This window comes from Mobula birostris, chromosome 3 (genome assembly GCF_030028105.1).
Source record: "Mobula birostris isolate sMobBir1 chromosome 3, sMobBir1.hap1, whole genome shotgun sequence".
Lineage (NCBI taxonomy): Eukaryota > Metazoa > Chordata > Chondrichthyes > Myliobatiformes > Myliobatidae > Mobula > Mobula birostris.
The window spans coordinates 167451294-167465829 of record NC_092372.1 but is presented as its reverse complement, the minus strand read 5'-3'; the positions used below and the strand labels follow the sequence as shown (position 1 = coordinate 167465829).

Here is a 14536-nt window from a genome sequence, read left to right as displayed (position 1 = left end):
GCATGCGTTATCGGCACCCTCCTGTATGGTAGCGAGACTTGGACCATCTACTCCAACTCCAAGCATGAGAGGAAACTCAATAGTTTTCACCTACGCAGCCTTCGCTGCATCCTTGGCATCACCTGGAGAGACAAAGTCCCAAACTCTGAGGTCCTCTCCTGTGCTGGCTGGGCCACGTCCATCATATGAAGGATGGTAGACTGCCAAAGAACATCCTCTACAGAGAACTAGCAACAGGCAAGAGGAACGTTGATAGATCCCAGCTTCGCTTCAAGGACCTCCGCAAGCGCAACATGAAAGCCTTAAAAATCAACACAGAGTGCTGGGAGGATACAGCAGATGACCGCAACAAATGGCGAGGTACTCTTCAGCAACACCTAGAGCAAGGTGAAAGAGTGATCCTGAGTCAGCTTGAGGAGCAGAGAGCACAACGAACAACAATTCCATGACACCCTACACATGCAGCAACTATGGCAGAGCCTGCTCTTGCAGGACCGGCCTCAATAGCCACAGTCGATGCTGCTTGACAAACCAGTGACTCCCAGAGGTGCAGTACCCATGGTCGACCACAACTGACAGAGGCCACACACATAGGTACAATGAAAAACTTACTTGCATGAACATCATATAAATGTGGACACAGTAAACATGCACTACATTAAGTATCCATAAATTATGCAAAACTAAAAAAAAGGTGCAAATCAAGACATTAGTGCAGAAAAATATACAGAGACAAGAACTTGGTAGTGTAACAGGTGGTCTTAGGTGTTATGTTGCTGAGGTAGAGATAAGGTTGTACAAGTAAGTTTAAGAACCTGATGATGTCAAACTTTTGATTTCTCTACCTCCTGTCTGTTGATAGCAGTGAGAAGAGGACAATACTGGGCTAGTGAGAAATTTGGAAGATAGATGCCACCTTTAGGCAGCACACTGCCTATGCGTGCTTTCACTGGGCAGTAGGGAGCAGTAGACTGGGCTAAGGTAGGCTCATTGACACTTACTTCACTTGTACTGTCAGTACACTCATGAAAAATAATTCGGAAGATTTCTTTCCATTAAGGGAAAAGAAGGATATGGGACTTTTACTGGAAAGTGACGCTGAGACAGAGTATCAGCTGTGATAGGCTCAAAGGGGTGAATGGTCCTTGTGTTGTTGGTGTGCATTCATTCATAGTTCAGCATCATCAATTCTCAGTATTGTGTGAAAAAAACAGTTGCCTTTTCTCTCCCCTGTCCTTGTAGTCTTATTAATGTAATTCTGGGTTCTTTGTCATCCTTGGAGTGAATGGCTTCACCGCTGGTTTTGCTTTCAGCTGCCAAAATCCTCAGCAGTGTATTGTCTTTGCACCTACCTGAAAATTATTCTTCTGCTGCTTGAACAAATTTTCTTTGCTAGAAATTTAAATAAAAACAGAAAATACTGGAAATATTCATTAAATGAAAAGTAATCAACCTGAAACGTTACCATTCCACCGATGCTGCCTGATCTGACTATTTCTAGTGTTTTTTGTTTGTTTCCAATGAAGCATCTTAGTATATTACGCACCGTTGAAGGTGCTGTGTAAATGAGAGTTGTTGATAGAAAAGCAAACCAATAGTATCTTCATTTTCATGATTGGGACTTTCCTGCCAAGCCCAGCATTTACTGTTTGTCTTTCATTGTCTATGAAAAGCAGTTCACCTCTGCGGTTCCCCTGGTGGAGTTACATTCCTCCCCCTACCCGCTGATGCTACTTGACCTACTGAGTTGCTTAGCTTCTGTTTGTTGCTCAATATTCCAGCAATTACAATCTCTTGTATCTATATTAAGTCTGTTGGATAGGGAGTTCCAGGATTCGGTTCTAATGGCAGTGAAGAAAGAATAACATATTTGCATATTTGGAGAATTATGCTGTCGTATGATTTGTGCCAGAGGACACAATTTTGTGGAATTCTGTTGGAGCATTCCTGATGGGAAACATTGGATGGATGATGTGATGTTTCAGGAATATATAAGAATACAAAGTAAATTTATTTTCAAACTAGGTATATGTCACTGTATACTTCCCTGAGATTCATTTTCTTGCAGGCATTCATAGTAGATACAAAGGAATACATTAGAATCAATGAAAAAAAGTGGACAAACAACTAATGTGCAAAAGAAGACATACTATGTAAATACAGAAAAAGAAATAAATAAGATTGAGAAGATGAGTGTGTTTATAGTACTTAAAAGTGAGTCCATAGGTTGAGGAATCAATTCAGTGTTGAGGTGAATAAAGTTATCTGTGCTGGTTCAGGAGCCTAATGGTTGAAGGCTAATGAATGTTCCTGAACCTACTGATGTGGGACCTATCCCAAAGGCAGCAGTGAGATGAGGGTAAGGCCTGGATGATAGGGGTCCTTGATGATGGATGCTGCTTTCTTGTGGCATTGCTCCTTGTGGATTTACTCAGTGGTGGGGAGAGCTTTTCCTGTGATAGACCAAGCTGTATCCATTACTTGTAGGTTTTTCCATTGGACGTGGGTGTTTCCATACAAGACTGTGATGTAACTAGTCAGGATACTCTCCACTGTGCACCTATTGAAGTTTGTCAAAGTTTTAGATAACATACAATATAAATGCTTAACCTGGTGGTTGGGAAATCAATCAAGCCTGGTGCTTCTATTTTTGGATATCAAGCTAGCAAAAACTATTCTGACATGAGCTCTGCAGATGTTGTAAATATTTTGGGGTGTCAGGCGATGAGTTGTTGCTGCTTAAGCATTTTAAGACCATAAGACATTGGAGCAAAATTAAGCCATTTGGCCCAATGAGTCTGTTGTATCATTCCATCTTGACTGATTTATTATTCCTCTCAACCCCATTCTCATGCCTTCTCCCTATAACCTTTGATGCCCTTACTAATCAAGAACCTGTCAGTCTTAGATTTAAATATACCCGGTGACTTGGCCTCATCTGTGGCAATGAATTCCACAGATTCACTGCCCTTTGGCGAAATATATTCCTCCTAATCTCTGGTCCTAGACTCCCCACTGCATCCTCTCCGCATTCACTCCATGTAGGCTCATCAAAATTAGATAGGTTTCAGTGAGATCCTCCGATTCTCCTAAATTCCAGTGAGTACAGGCCCAGAGCCCTCAAACGCTCGTCATACATTAACCCCGTCATTCCCAGAATCATTATCCTCTGGACTCCCTCCAATGCCAGTAAAACTTCTCTTAGATGAGGCGACAAGACTGCTCACAATACTCTAAGTGTGTGGGCCTCAGCATTTACATCCTTGCTTTTGTATTCCATTCCTCAAAATTTTGCTATCATTGCATTTGCTTTACTCACGAGGGCTCTGCCTGTAAATTAACCTGTAGGGAATTCTGCAGGAGGATTCCCGAGTCCCTTTCGACTTCTGATTTCTGAATTCTCTCCCTGATTAGACAATAGGGTACAACTTTTTTGCTTTTATGACCATACACTGTTTTCTTCTATATTAGCATGCTGAGGCCTCACAAGGTTTTTGGAGCCACCACTTCCCATTTGTTGCCTGTCGGCTTTGCTAAGATGTGGCAGGACATGAGGCTTAGTTTTAGTTAGTTAGTTGTGGGGTTCATTTGCTTTGTGTATTGCGTGGTGGTTTTCATGTTGCCGTTTTACAATGTTGGCACCTCATTTTTAGGTATGCCTGGTGCTGCTATTGGCATGTACTTCCACATTAATCCCTAGGTTTGATCTGAACACTTATTTGTAAGAACAATACATTTGTATAATGCAAAGCTCAAATAATTACAGATTTGGTGTTTGTAAATATTTCTTGGGATGAAACTAAATAGTGTGCTTTTATTAAGTACCTTTCTGTTAATTCCTGGAATATGCATTGCTCCAAATGGTGAAAAATTTGCTTGAGTAAATCCCACCAGGTCATGAGATTTTTCAAGATGCTATAGCGCTTCTGATTTGGTTGCAAGCTAAGACTCCAGCTAGCAGTAAGTTAGTTCATAGATATTGGTGATTGAGTTATGTCATTTACAGTATATTCTTATAAAGTTGTATTAAGTATAATGTTTTTTTTATTAGAAAAGCTTTTCCTGTGATTCCCTAAGGATGATGTTATATTCTAAAATGAGTTTGGATGTACCTTAACCCATTAATTTGTAGATACTTTTGTTTCCTGCTAAGTGGACAGCTCCACTTACTAGGAGGATGTATAATGATTATAAATCAGAATTAATCCTTGTAGTTGGCTGCAATCAGTCAACATTTTTCTGAACGGGCTTCAGCCTGCAACCTTAACCAGAAGGAGAAAGTAATGGCTTGCTTAGATTCCTTTATGTTGTGTTTGTGCACAGTGACTGGTGTTTTTCATTTAGTGGAACAGCAGCAATACTTGCATGTTACCTTGAAGAAACCTACCCACAAAGGCATTGCAACCTCAGTAATAGGTTTTCATTTCTCCACAAACATTTTCTGCGGGCTCTGAAGTATCGCTGACATTTCACTATAATGATACATCAAGTAAACGGTGTTCCATTAGACTGAGATATTCTCAGGAAATGTACAATTATAAAGTTGCCATTTTGCAAGTAAAACGATGACAAATATAATGGATAAATAGGGATATGAATGAATGAGAATTGATCTGCTTGCTGTCATGCACTTCAAATAAAAATTGCTTAGTATTTGCTGTCTGTGATACATCAAGAAAAATAGCAATTCTGATAGCAAAGTCACTTCCATGGCACACTGAATTAGTGCCTTCAAGAGATGTTTAATGAGAGTATTTTATCCTAGTAATAGAGATACGATTATTCCACTGTCAATTTTAGGTTAAAGTATTTGGCGATTCTTACAAATGTTGTCTGATAGAGATTTCCATTTATGATATAAAATTAAACTTTAATTTTTTTTCCTGAGTAGTGACCTATCACATTGAAATGGATTATTTCAGCTGTGATTTTTCTAGCCTTACGCCACTGGTAATTAATTATCTATTAAATTTTTCGTTGTTTACCATTTGATCATAATGGGGCATCCAAAATGGTGCCGAGCTATGGTCTTGGATGAGGTCAAGGGTTTAGGGATAGGGATGTGGGAGAATTAGAGATCAGGCCGGAGTCAAAGCCTCCACTCTGCGTTTGAAGGCCAGCGATGCAGACATGGAACATGCATGGAGGGATGTCTGTCTGGCAGGGCAGCAGAAGCGTGGGCTGGTGAACTCCCTCCTCATCCCCACCCGGGTCAGTGAGTTGTTGAAGGGTGGGCTCTGGAGTCAGAGGTCTGTGCAGGAGGAATGAGGTTTGATGACCCTCTGGGTTCGCGAATCAGTTGGAAACATAGTCCGAGGCCTGTCTTTTGGGGTCCCGCCATAAGTGAAACTGGAGTTCAAGGTTCACTTATTGGCAGGTTGAATTGGAAATCTAGAAGTGGAGGCCCCAAGTCTATAAATCTGTGATTGCGCTGGGGAAGTTGAAGCTCAATGTCTCTAAATCTGAGAGCCCACTAGACGCTGGATGCTGACGATGGCCTTTCCAGGGATTGGAGGATTATGTATGTGCCTGGGTGAGAAGGAGAAATGGGGGTTGTTTTGTTGTTGTTGTTCTTTTGCTTTTAGTGTTCTTTGTTGTTCTGCTGAGGATTGTGGACATACCTATTTTTGTGCTGGGATATGTGGTGACACTTGCAGATTACCCCAGCACATTCTCAGGTATGTTGATTATAAACATAAACAATGTACAGCATTTCATTGTATGCTTCGATGTACACATGCTAAATAAGTTTGAATCTAGAATTTCTACTGATTTTTGCTGTGTGCATTGTTACAGGAATTTTCTCTGGTTTCTACTAGTAGGAGCAATGTGTAGCAGCCAATTAACCTATCTTGCTGCAAGTCTTTAAGATGTGAGAGGAAGGCATGGTGTGATGGTATTAGGTTTCCTGACCACCAAATTCTAAACTCAAATAAAAAATCTTAAGCCTTATGGGATATGATTATTCATGACTACTTTCACTAAAAGGAGATAATATGGTATTTATCCAATCTTCAAAGACTAGTTTACTTCTCTGTTTATTCTCCATGGTGAGTTTAGCTGCCAATATTTGCTATGAGTGATGGGTCCCCTCTCCCTACCACGAAGAAGATGCTTCCATCTTAAAAAGTAGTTTAAAACACAGTTCATTTATTTTCAGTGATACATGTTTAAATCCACACACTAAGAGCACACTTAAAACTCACTGAGCATTTCTGTTTTAAACATTTCCAAATTACAAAGCATTCATGAAATGCAAAGCACTAAGTGTTAAGCTTTTCCAAAACAGAGGAGGTACAATTCCTATAAACTAAAAAAACGTATCAAAGAATTGCAGACAAACAAATCGTTTGCCACGGAAACCAAAGGTAAAGGAATGGATTCACCCCATGTTTCTTCCTTTTTTTTTGTTCTTTATCCAATTGCTAATAAACCTGAGTTGCTCTCTACACTTATACTCTTCCTCTTCCACTTGGTGACTTCACAAGCATATGATATTTCCTCAGATATCCTTTTAACACAAAATGGTCTAAAAACATTTTTTGGAGACATAGATCTCAGGTACCTCAGTAATAAATGCTGTAAAGCTAACTTCCTCAAGCACATGGACCTTGCAGTTAAACACACATCTGTTATTGATATGCTAAATGATATTATCCATTTGTTCTGCAAGCTTCTTTGAACTAAGCAACTTAAAGAGTCAGCTTTTCTTTGTGACAACTCATTGCCTTATACTTTTGAGCAATAAAAAATCAGGAAGCAAAAGAAAAGTGGCTTAAGGACAAATGTGAGTTAATAGAACAGTTGCAGAACACCAACAACAGCAAACATATGCACGACGAGATCAAAGAGGTCACAAATCGGAAGAAAAGGGCAACAACAAGATGTATAAAAGCAAAAGACAGCTCTACAATTATGGAAAGTGGAAAAGTTATGCAAAGATCGTCAGAATACATCTAAGACCTATACGATGACAAAGACTGAGAGGACAATTTTGATATTGGCAACAACAACCAGGGCCCAGCAATACTGAAAGAAGAAGTGGAACATGCTATGAAGAAAATGCGAAAGGGGAAATCATCAGGACCAGGTAACATTCAGGTTGAACTGTATGAAGCGCTAGAAGATTTGGTGTAGAGAAATTAACAATCTATTGAATAGAATATACAACAGTGGCAAAGTACCAGAAGATCTTTTAAATACAGTATTCATTGCACTGTCAAAGAAACCAGGTGCAATAAGAGTGTGGACAACACAGAGCAATTAGTTTAATGAGCCACCTCACAAAAATTTTACTTAGAATCATCATGCTCAGGATAAGAAACAAAATTAAACCAGAGATCAGTGAAGAACAGTGCGGCTTTGTCGAAGGCAAGGGAACATCAAAATCTGCAGATGCTGGGGCCAAAGCAACACTCACAACACGCTGGAGGAACTCAGCAGGTTCCCACTTCAACTCTGCTTCCCAGTCTCATTCAGATATGTCCATACATGGCCTCCTCTACTGCCATGATGAGGCTAAACTCAGGTTGGAGGCGCAACACCTCATATACCATCTAGGTAGTCTCCAGACCCTTGGTATGAACATAGAATAGTACCGCACAGTACAGGCCCTTCGGCCCACAATGTTGTGCCGACCCTCAAACCCTGCCTCCCATATAACCCCCCCCCACCTTAAATTCCTCCATATACCTGTCTAGTGGTCTCTTAAACTTCACTAGTGTATCTGCCTCCACCACTGACTCAGGCAGTGCATTCCATGCACCAACCACTCTCTGAGTAAAAAACCTTCCTCTAATATCCCTCTTGAACTTCCCACCCCTTACCTTAAAGCCATGTCCTCTTGTATTGAGCAGTGGTGCCCTGGGGAAGAGGCGCTGGTTATCCACTCTATCTATTCCTCTTAATATCTTGTAGACCTCTATCATGTCTCCTCTCATACTCCTTCTCTCCAAAGAGTAAAGCCCTAGCTCCCTTAATCTCTGATCATAATGCGTACCTTCTAAACCAGGCAGCATCCTGGTAAATCTCCTCTGTACCCTTTCCAATGCTTCCACATCCAGAATTCTCCAACTTCCAGTAATTCCGTCCCCCTCCCTTCCCCTATCCCTATGTCACTCTGCCCACTCCCCCAGCTGCCTATCACCTCCCTTATGGTTCCGCCTCCTTCTACTACCCATTGTGTTTTCCCCTATTCTTTCTTCACCTTTCCTGCCTATCACCTCCCTGCCTCCCCTCCCCCATCTCTTTATCTTTCCCCTTACTGGTTTTTCACCTGGAACCTGCCAGCCTTCTCCTTCCCACCCTCCCCCCACCTTCTTTATAGGGCCTCTGCCCCTTCCCCCTACAGTCCTGACGGAAGGTTCCAGCCCAAAACATCGACCAATCTTTTCCACAAATGCCACTTAAATTCTCAGGAATATTATCAAAAGGTCAATAGAAGTACAACAAGACCTATACTTCTGTTTCATTGACTACGCAAAAGCCTTTGACACAGTGAAACACCAAGTCATCATGAAAATGCTTAAAGATATTAATATCGACAGAAAAGATGTAAGAATAATCAGGAATCTCTACTGGCAACAAAGTGCAGCAATACGGATAGACAACAAAATTGGTGAATATCGGCAAATAAAGCAAGGAGTCAGACAGGGTTGTCTTCTATCACCAGACATGTTCTCCCTGTACAGTGAAAACATCATGAGAACCATACAAGACCTACCTGGAATAAGTATAGGAGGATACAATATCAACAACCTCCACTATGCGGATGATACAGTACTGATAGCAAACAGTGAAGTAAATCTACAGAAACTAGTATCTACCATCAACACAGGGAGCAAAAGACTTGGCCTAACCTTAAGCAAAAAGAAAACTGAAGTAATGATAATATCAAAGAAACCTAGTATCCCAAACTGTAGGATCGTATTGGGAAATGAAATTCTGAAACAAGTTCACAACTTCAAGTACCTTGGATCATGGGTGACACCTGATAGTAAATGCGAAACAGACATAAAATTAAGAATAGCAATGGTAAGAACAGCATTTGCGGAAATGGGAAACATCCTAATGAACAAGAAAATAGCAATTGACATCCGCCTTAGAACTCTCAACTGCTACATTCTTCCTATATTGATGTATGGCTGTGAGTCATGGACAGTCACAAATGCAATGGAAAAAAGAATCAATGCAGCAGAGATGTGGTTCCTCAGAAGAGTGCTATGCATATCATATACGGACAGGATAACCAACGAAGAAGTTCTACAGAGAACGAAAACAAAACGTACATTACTTTAACAAGTCAGAAAGCAGCAATCAAAATCCTTTGGACACATCATGCCAAGAGAGACATTAGAACATTTAGTTACAACTGGAAAGCTGGAAGGAAAAAGAAGCAGAGGCAGACAGAGAATGAAAATGATAGATGGAATAACATCATGGTTAGAAACAGGGGAGACAACAACTACAATTCTGAGGGTCAGGGACTGTGATGGGTGGAGAGACATGATCACCCACGCCAAATGGCAAGGCACCTGAATAAATGATAGTTACCTTTTCCCTGCTTCCAGAGATAGAGTGTCTTGTTTGCAAAGCTATTCTCTCGAGAGTGCTTTTTAACTTTAAGCTGATTGCTGCTTGCCATTCACATTTTAAGGACTGAAGACTGACTTATGAAACTAAACTGTTAGTTGGAAATCTGATTTTTGCAAAGCAAGCTTAGCAAACATGAGACAAGAAGTAAGTATCCATCACAACAGCCATAGGAAAAAATGTGCAAACTCATCTCAGACAACTCCAGTCAAGATGGTGCCAGTGAGCAACACTGCTTTGGGCGACATCTTCCAGAGAGTCTATGAAAGTTTTCTTTCATTTCTTTTACATCTTTTTTTATTTTGAATATGCTTCTGGTACTGTTAGAGCCTATGATCTGCAGTTTGAAGATCGATTGAGTGATCTTGCGCTTTGCTGTCTCTGAGAAGGTTCCAGGAAGCAAGAGTCTTTGAGTCCTCGAAGATTAGAGATGGGCAGCGAGCCCACAATCTATACCATTTCTTGCCGCATCGCCCATTAAAATGTCAAGGAAGATTAAAACATTGAGGTAGGTGCAGAGCGAGACTGCGCTTTCAGTGCTGTCTACCAGCATCTCGCTCACTGCTACAGAGAAGGTGTCTGCATGTGATGGTCTCTTGTACTCTCTCCCTCAATTGCTGTCAGAGGATGATACCAGAGCTTTAGGCCTGCGGTTTATGGATTAGACAGCAGTTCGTCTGGACTCTTTCAGTTTTATGGTTTTATATTCTGTGCTTTTGCCTATTTCTTGCTGTAATTTGTTTTTTTTGCACTTATGAATAGTTGATGTTTTTCTTTGAATGGGTTCCATGTTTTTCTTGTTTTGGGGCTGTCTGGAGAAATGTAGGCAGAAGGTTTCTCCCCCTTCTCCTGAAACATGTTCTGAGACCCCCTCATAAGCTCCATTGGGCTTCCTGTTGCGCCCCCCATGTTTTCTAATGCTTGCATATAACCCACAGAGGTATCAAAGAGGTTCTGTGTCTTTATGGATCTCACTACATTAGCTTTCAACCAATTGCTGTCTTGTTATGTCATCAGAGCACGGCCACTCATCCAGCGACTGAGAGGTCTGCTCCGCCCAAGTCTCACACTCTTCTTCCCCCTCGGGTGGGCTTCACCCATGAAAGCATTCTCAGTTCTCAATAGCTAGGGGCCTGAGCCTGAGCCTGTGCACTGGGCCATTTATTTGCCAGAGAGGTAATGCTGATACTAACTCAGCATTTTCACTCCTTGCTGAGGAACTCAAATCTGACCACTCCTTCCTCTGGCTTCGCAAAAGCGAGAGCAACCTGTCTTTGAAGTCTCCACCTCCAGCTATGGGAGACACAGTTTGCGATTCGACCCACTCGCCTACACTTCCCTCATCCCAGAAAGTATGGACAGACCAAGGCTCCCCCCCCCCACCCCGGGGCCCTAATAGTACTAGGCAGTTCCACTGCCGTTACATCAGCGCTAATCTGAACTAGAACAAAGTCTTTGCCCGCCATTTTATCAAACCTCTGCTCCACCCCTGCATCATCCATAGTTGGGTATCTTAGTCACTTTACCGAACAACAGCTTAACATAGACTTAAACACACAACCCACTGGATGAATGCTCAGGGCAATCACACAGCATCCAATGAAATCGATCCCGGACGATACCCCCACAATGAAACACCCTGGTTTCTTTGGCTGCGCAAGTCTAGGGACGACACTCTCAAGTCCCACCAAACTCATGAGATTGGGACGGCTCAATTCTACCCCAGACCCCAGTTCGTGTGGAGGCGGTGTAATTTGCTACCCTGTTACAAATTAGTGCCACGAAACAACAGACAGTACACTGCATACAATTAAAGGAATTATATTCATGAAAGTTAACTAAAGGATAACAAAAAGAGCCCATTCTAACTAAACAGTCAAATGTCATGAACCTTAGGAAATGTGATGAAGATGGAGCTTATCTTGAGCTTCTCTATCACTCACGCGCAGGGCCCTCCGTCAGCGTGATGCACACACCACCTTCTGAATGTCACTCGCGATCCATCTCGAACAAACCGGTCTCCCACTGGATCGTATGCTAGGAATGGTTCTTCCCAGTGCCCTCTCTCTACATCTCCCGCCGAACAAAAACCCCAAACCCAACCTTAGTGTCCCTCACCAGAGAAATCTCCCCTTAATTTGACCATCCTAATTGGATGTCACACGTTTCTCCTCATCTCTTATCTTCAACAATAACCCAAACAAGCTGAAAACCAGCTGCTCTTACAGAAGTGCCCAAAATGAAATACATACAGCATAACAGGAAAAAGTAGGGCATCACACTAATATATTCTCATGTTTTTTGTGATCTAATAGTTGTTTGCCCTTTGAGTTTGATACAGTACTTCCTTGGTTTGCTATAGTTTGCTTTTTTCAGAGCCTTTCTTTCTCAGAAGAGATTTATTAATTATCTTTTTAAAAGGTCTGTATTTGTTGACCTACTATCTTGCCTTTTATTCTATTCTCCTTTTAAGCTTTAATCAACTGTATATTCCTATCTTTGTCATTGCCTTAATTTATTTTTAGACACTAGTTTCAGCCCCAGCTTTCTCCCACATACTGAATTTGAAATTGATTCTGATCATTTTCCTATGGGATCATATGCTATGAGGTCATTTATTACACAACACCAGATCTAAAATAACTAGCTCTTCGATTGGTTCCTCGAAATATTGCTCTCATAACCGATGCCAAATGCACTCCATGAACTTGCTCTCAAGGCTTCTGTTGTGAACTGGATTTGTTTAATATATGGGATTAAAATCACCCATGATTAATGAAAAACTTTTGGATTACTCCCACCTACTTCTCAGCTCCATCTAATTCTTCATCCTGAACCTCGGAGCGAGTATTATCTTTCATCACTGTAGTAATCATATATTAATAGAGCCGCTGCACCGTCTGTCTCTGTCTGCTTATCCTTTTGAAATGGCAATTACTGTCAGTGATTCAGTTCCTAAACAGTTCTATATTTTCCTGTGTTACAATAGTCATCATGCTGGGGGTGGAGGGAGAGAGGGGCAAGCCTTTGAGATACCAAATTTGAGGAAAATGCTAAATAAAAGCATTATTTAAAAAAAATTTTTAAACAGTTACAACTTTCTTAATCTACCATTTATCTAGTAAATCCAGTAAGGTGATCATAATAAACACCAAGTAATGTCTGAACTTTGGTGTTAAAATGTCATGTAAAAATGTAGTGATAAAGGACTCGAACAAAATGCTCGTGTCTTGTCTTGTAGATTAAGCTTACTAAGAAAACATGCTTAAAAAATAATCAATTTTAAATCTTCATCTATTGGTCTTAATTTTGTCAATTTTATAGTATTTATTGACTTTTAGTCATAGAATGCTACAGCACAGAAACAGGCTCTTTGGCCCATCTGGTCTGTGTTGGACCATAACCCTCCTTACCCCTCCCATCCACGTATCTCTTCAAACTTTTCTTAAACAACAAAATTAGAATCACATCCACAACTTGCGCTGGCAGCTTGTTCCACTTTCTCACCACCCTCTGAGTGAAGACGTTTTCTCTCGTACTTCCCTTAAACATTTCGCCTTTCACCCTTAACCCACGACCTCTAGTTCTAGCCTCATCAAACCTTCGTGGAAAAAGCCTGCTAGTTTACCCTATCTGTACCCCTCATAATTTTGTATACCTCTATCAAAACTCCCCTCAATCTTCTACGTTCTAGGGAATAAAGATTCAGATTTGTATTGAAATCAGTTCCAAATGTGCCTCGCAATCATTGCAATATATGTACCAATAGCTACATAATGAATGAGGAGCTGTATAAAATGTCAAGTAATATGAGATGGACATTGGCCTTTATCAACTGGCTCTGCACTAGCTCCAGCCACCTTTACGTAACAGCTGATGAAGGGCCAGGAGGCTTAGAAAATGTTTACAAGTTATGGCAAATCTATTGGCTGGTGGTATCAAGTTACTCAGCTTGGAAATTACGCTGTATACAAGCACACACTTTAATCAAAACTTTCTGAATATACCTAATTTACTTGCTGTTTGGATTGTTTAGAATAACAGAAAAAAGTTGAAAATATTGGGTATAACAATGACTTAAGCTAACTTAGAACCCAGTATGCAGCTTGTGAAATACGTGTATCTAATGGAATCAGTCTGATCATTCATTAATCGCCCACTGAGTGCCCTTTCTGTCCTGTTTGGCTTGTTATGGCAGTGGCTGCCACAGTATGGTCTCTCAACAGTTTTCACAATGCCCTGACTTGTGAAAGGAGGGACAGGTGATGCCATCAGAGAAAGAGTGTGTAGGCCAGAAGGAGGACAGGTAGAGGCTGATGCTCCAAGGTCAGACTCAACCTCACTGACGTAGCAATCTCTTCAGCCTTTTAGGTGAGGGGTTAAAGAGTTCGACTCCTAGAAATATGATCTTTTGTGAGCTAAGTCCATATCCATCTTTGTACTAAAAGCTTTAGTATCTCATTTTAAGGTTAAAACAAACAAGTTTTGCTGGGTGACACTCTTTGAAGTTGTTTGGATTACAAATTTGAAAGATTGCTTCAGTTTGTAGATCTGGATAGTACAATTGTAGGCTGATAGTCAAAGCAATAAATGACAGTAAACTAAAGTTAGATTGAAGCTTTGAAGTCATAAATTTTAAATTAAAAGCCATAAATTCTTCATTGTTGATAGGGGCAGCCAATAGCAATATAAAGCTAACGTATATGAAGTAAGACCACGAGGGCAGTGGTTGGTGCACCACATTACAGCTCCAATGATCACCTATAGGGGTTCAATTCCTGCTGCTGACTGCAAGGAGTCTGTATGTCTCTGTGGGTCTCCTCCCACATTCCAGAGACATGGGCTAGGATTTCCATGCCCACAATTTACTGTGTTACCACCAGGAGCATGGTGACTCTTGTAGGCCGCACCTTTCTTGCCAGTCCTTTACCTTTCTAACCCACCT

At 41.0% G+C, this 14536-nt stretch overlaps 1 protein-coding gene across 1 annotated transcript in view; it reads left to right on the top strand.

The window, feature by feature from the left end:
• The window catches only part of ankrd28b (ankyrin repeat domain 28b), a 244085-nt gene that overhangs the window by 5757 nt on the left and 223792 nt on the right, over positions 1-14536 (top strand). The gene's annotated exons all lie outside the window — the stretch shown is intronic.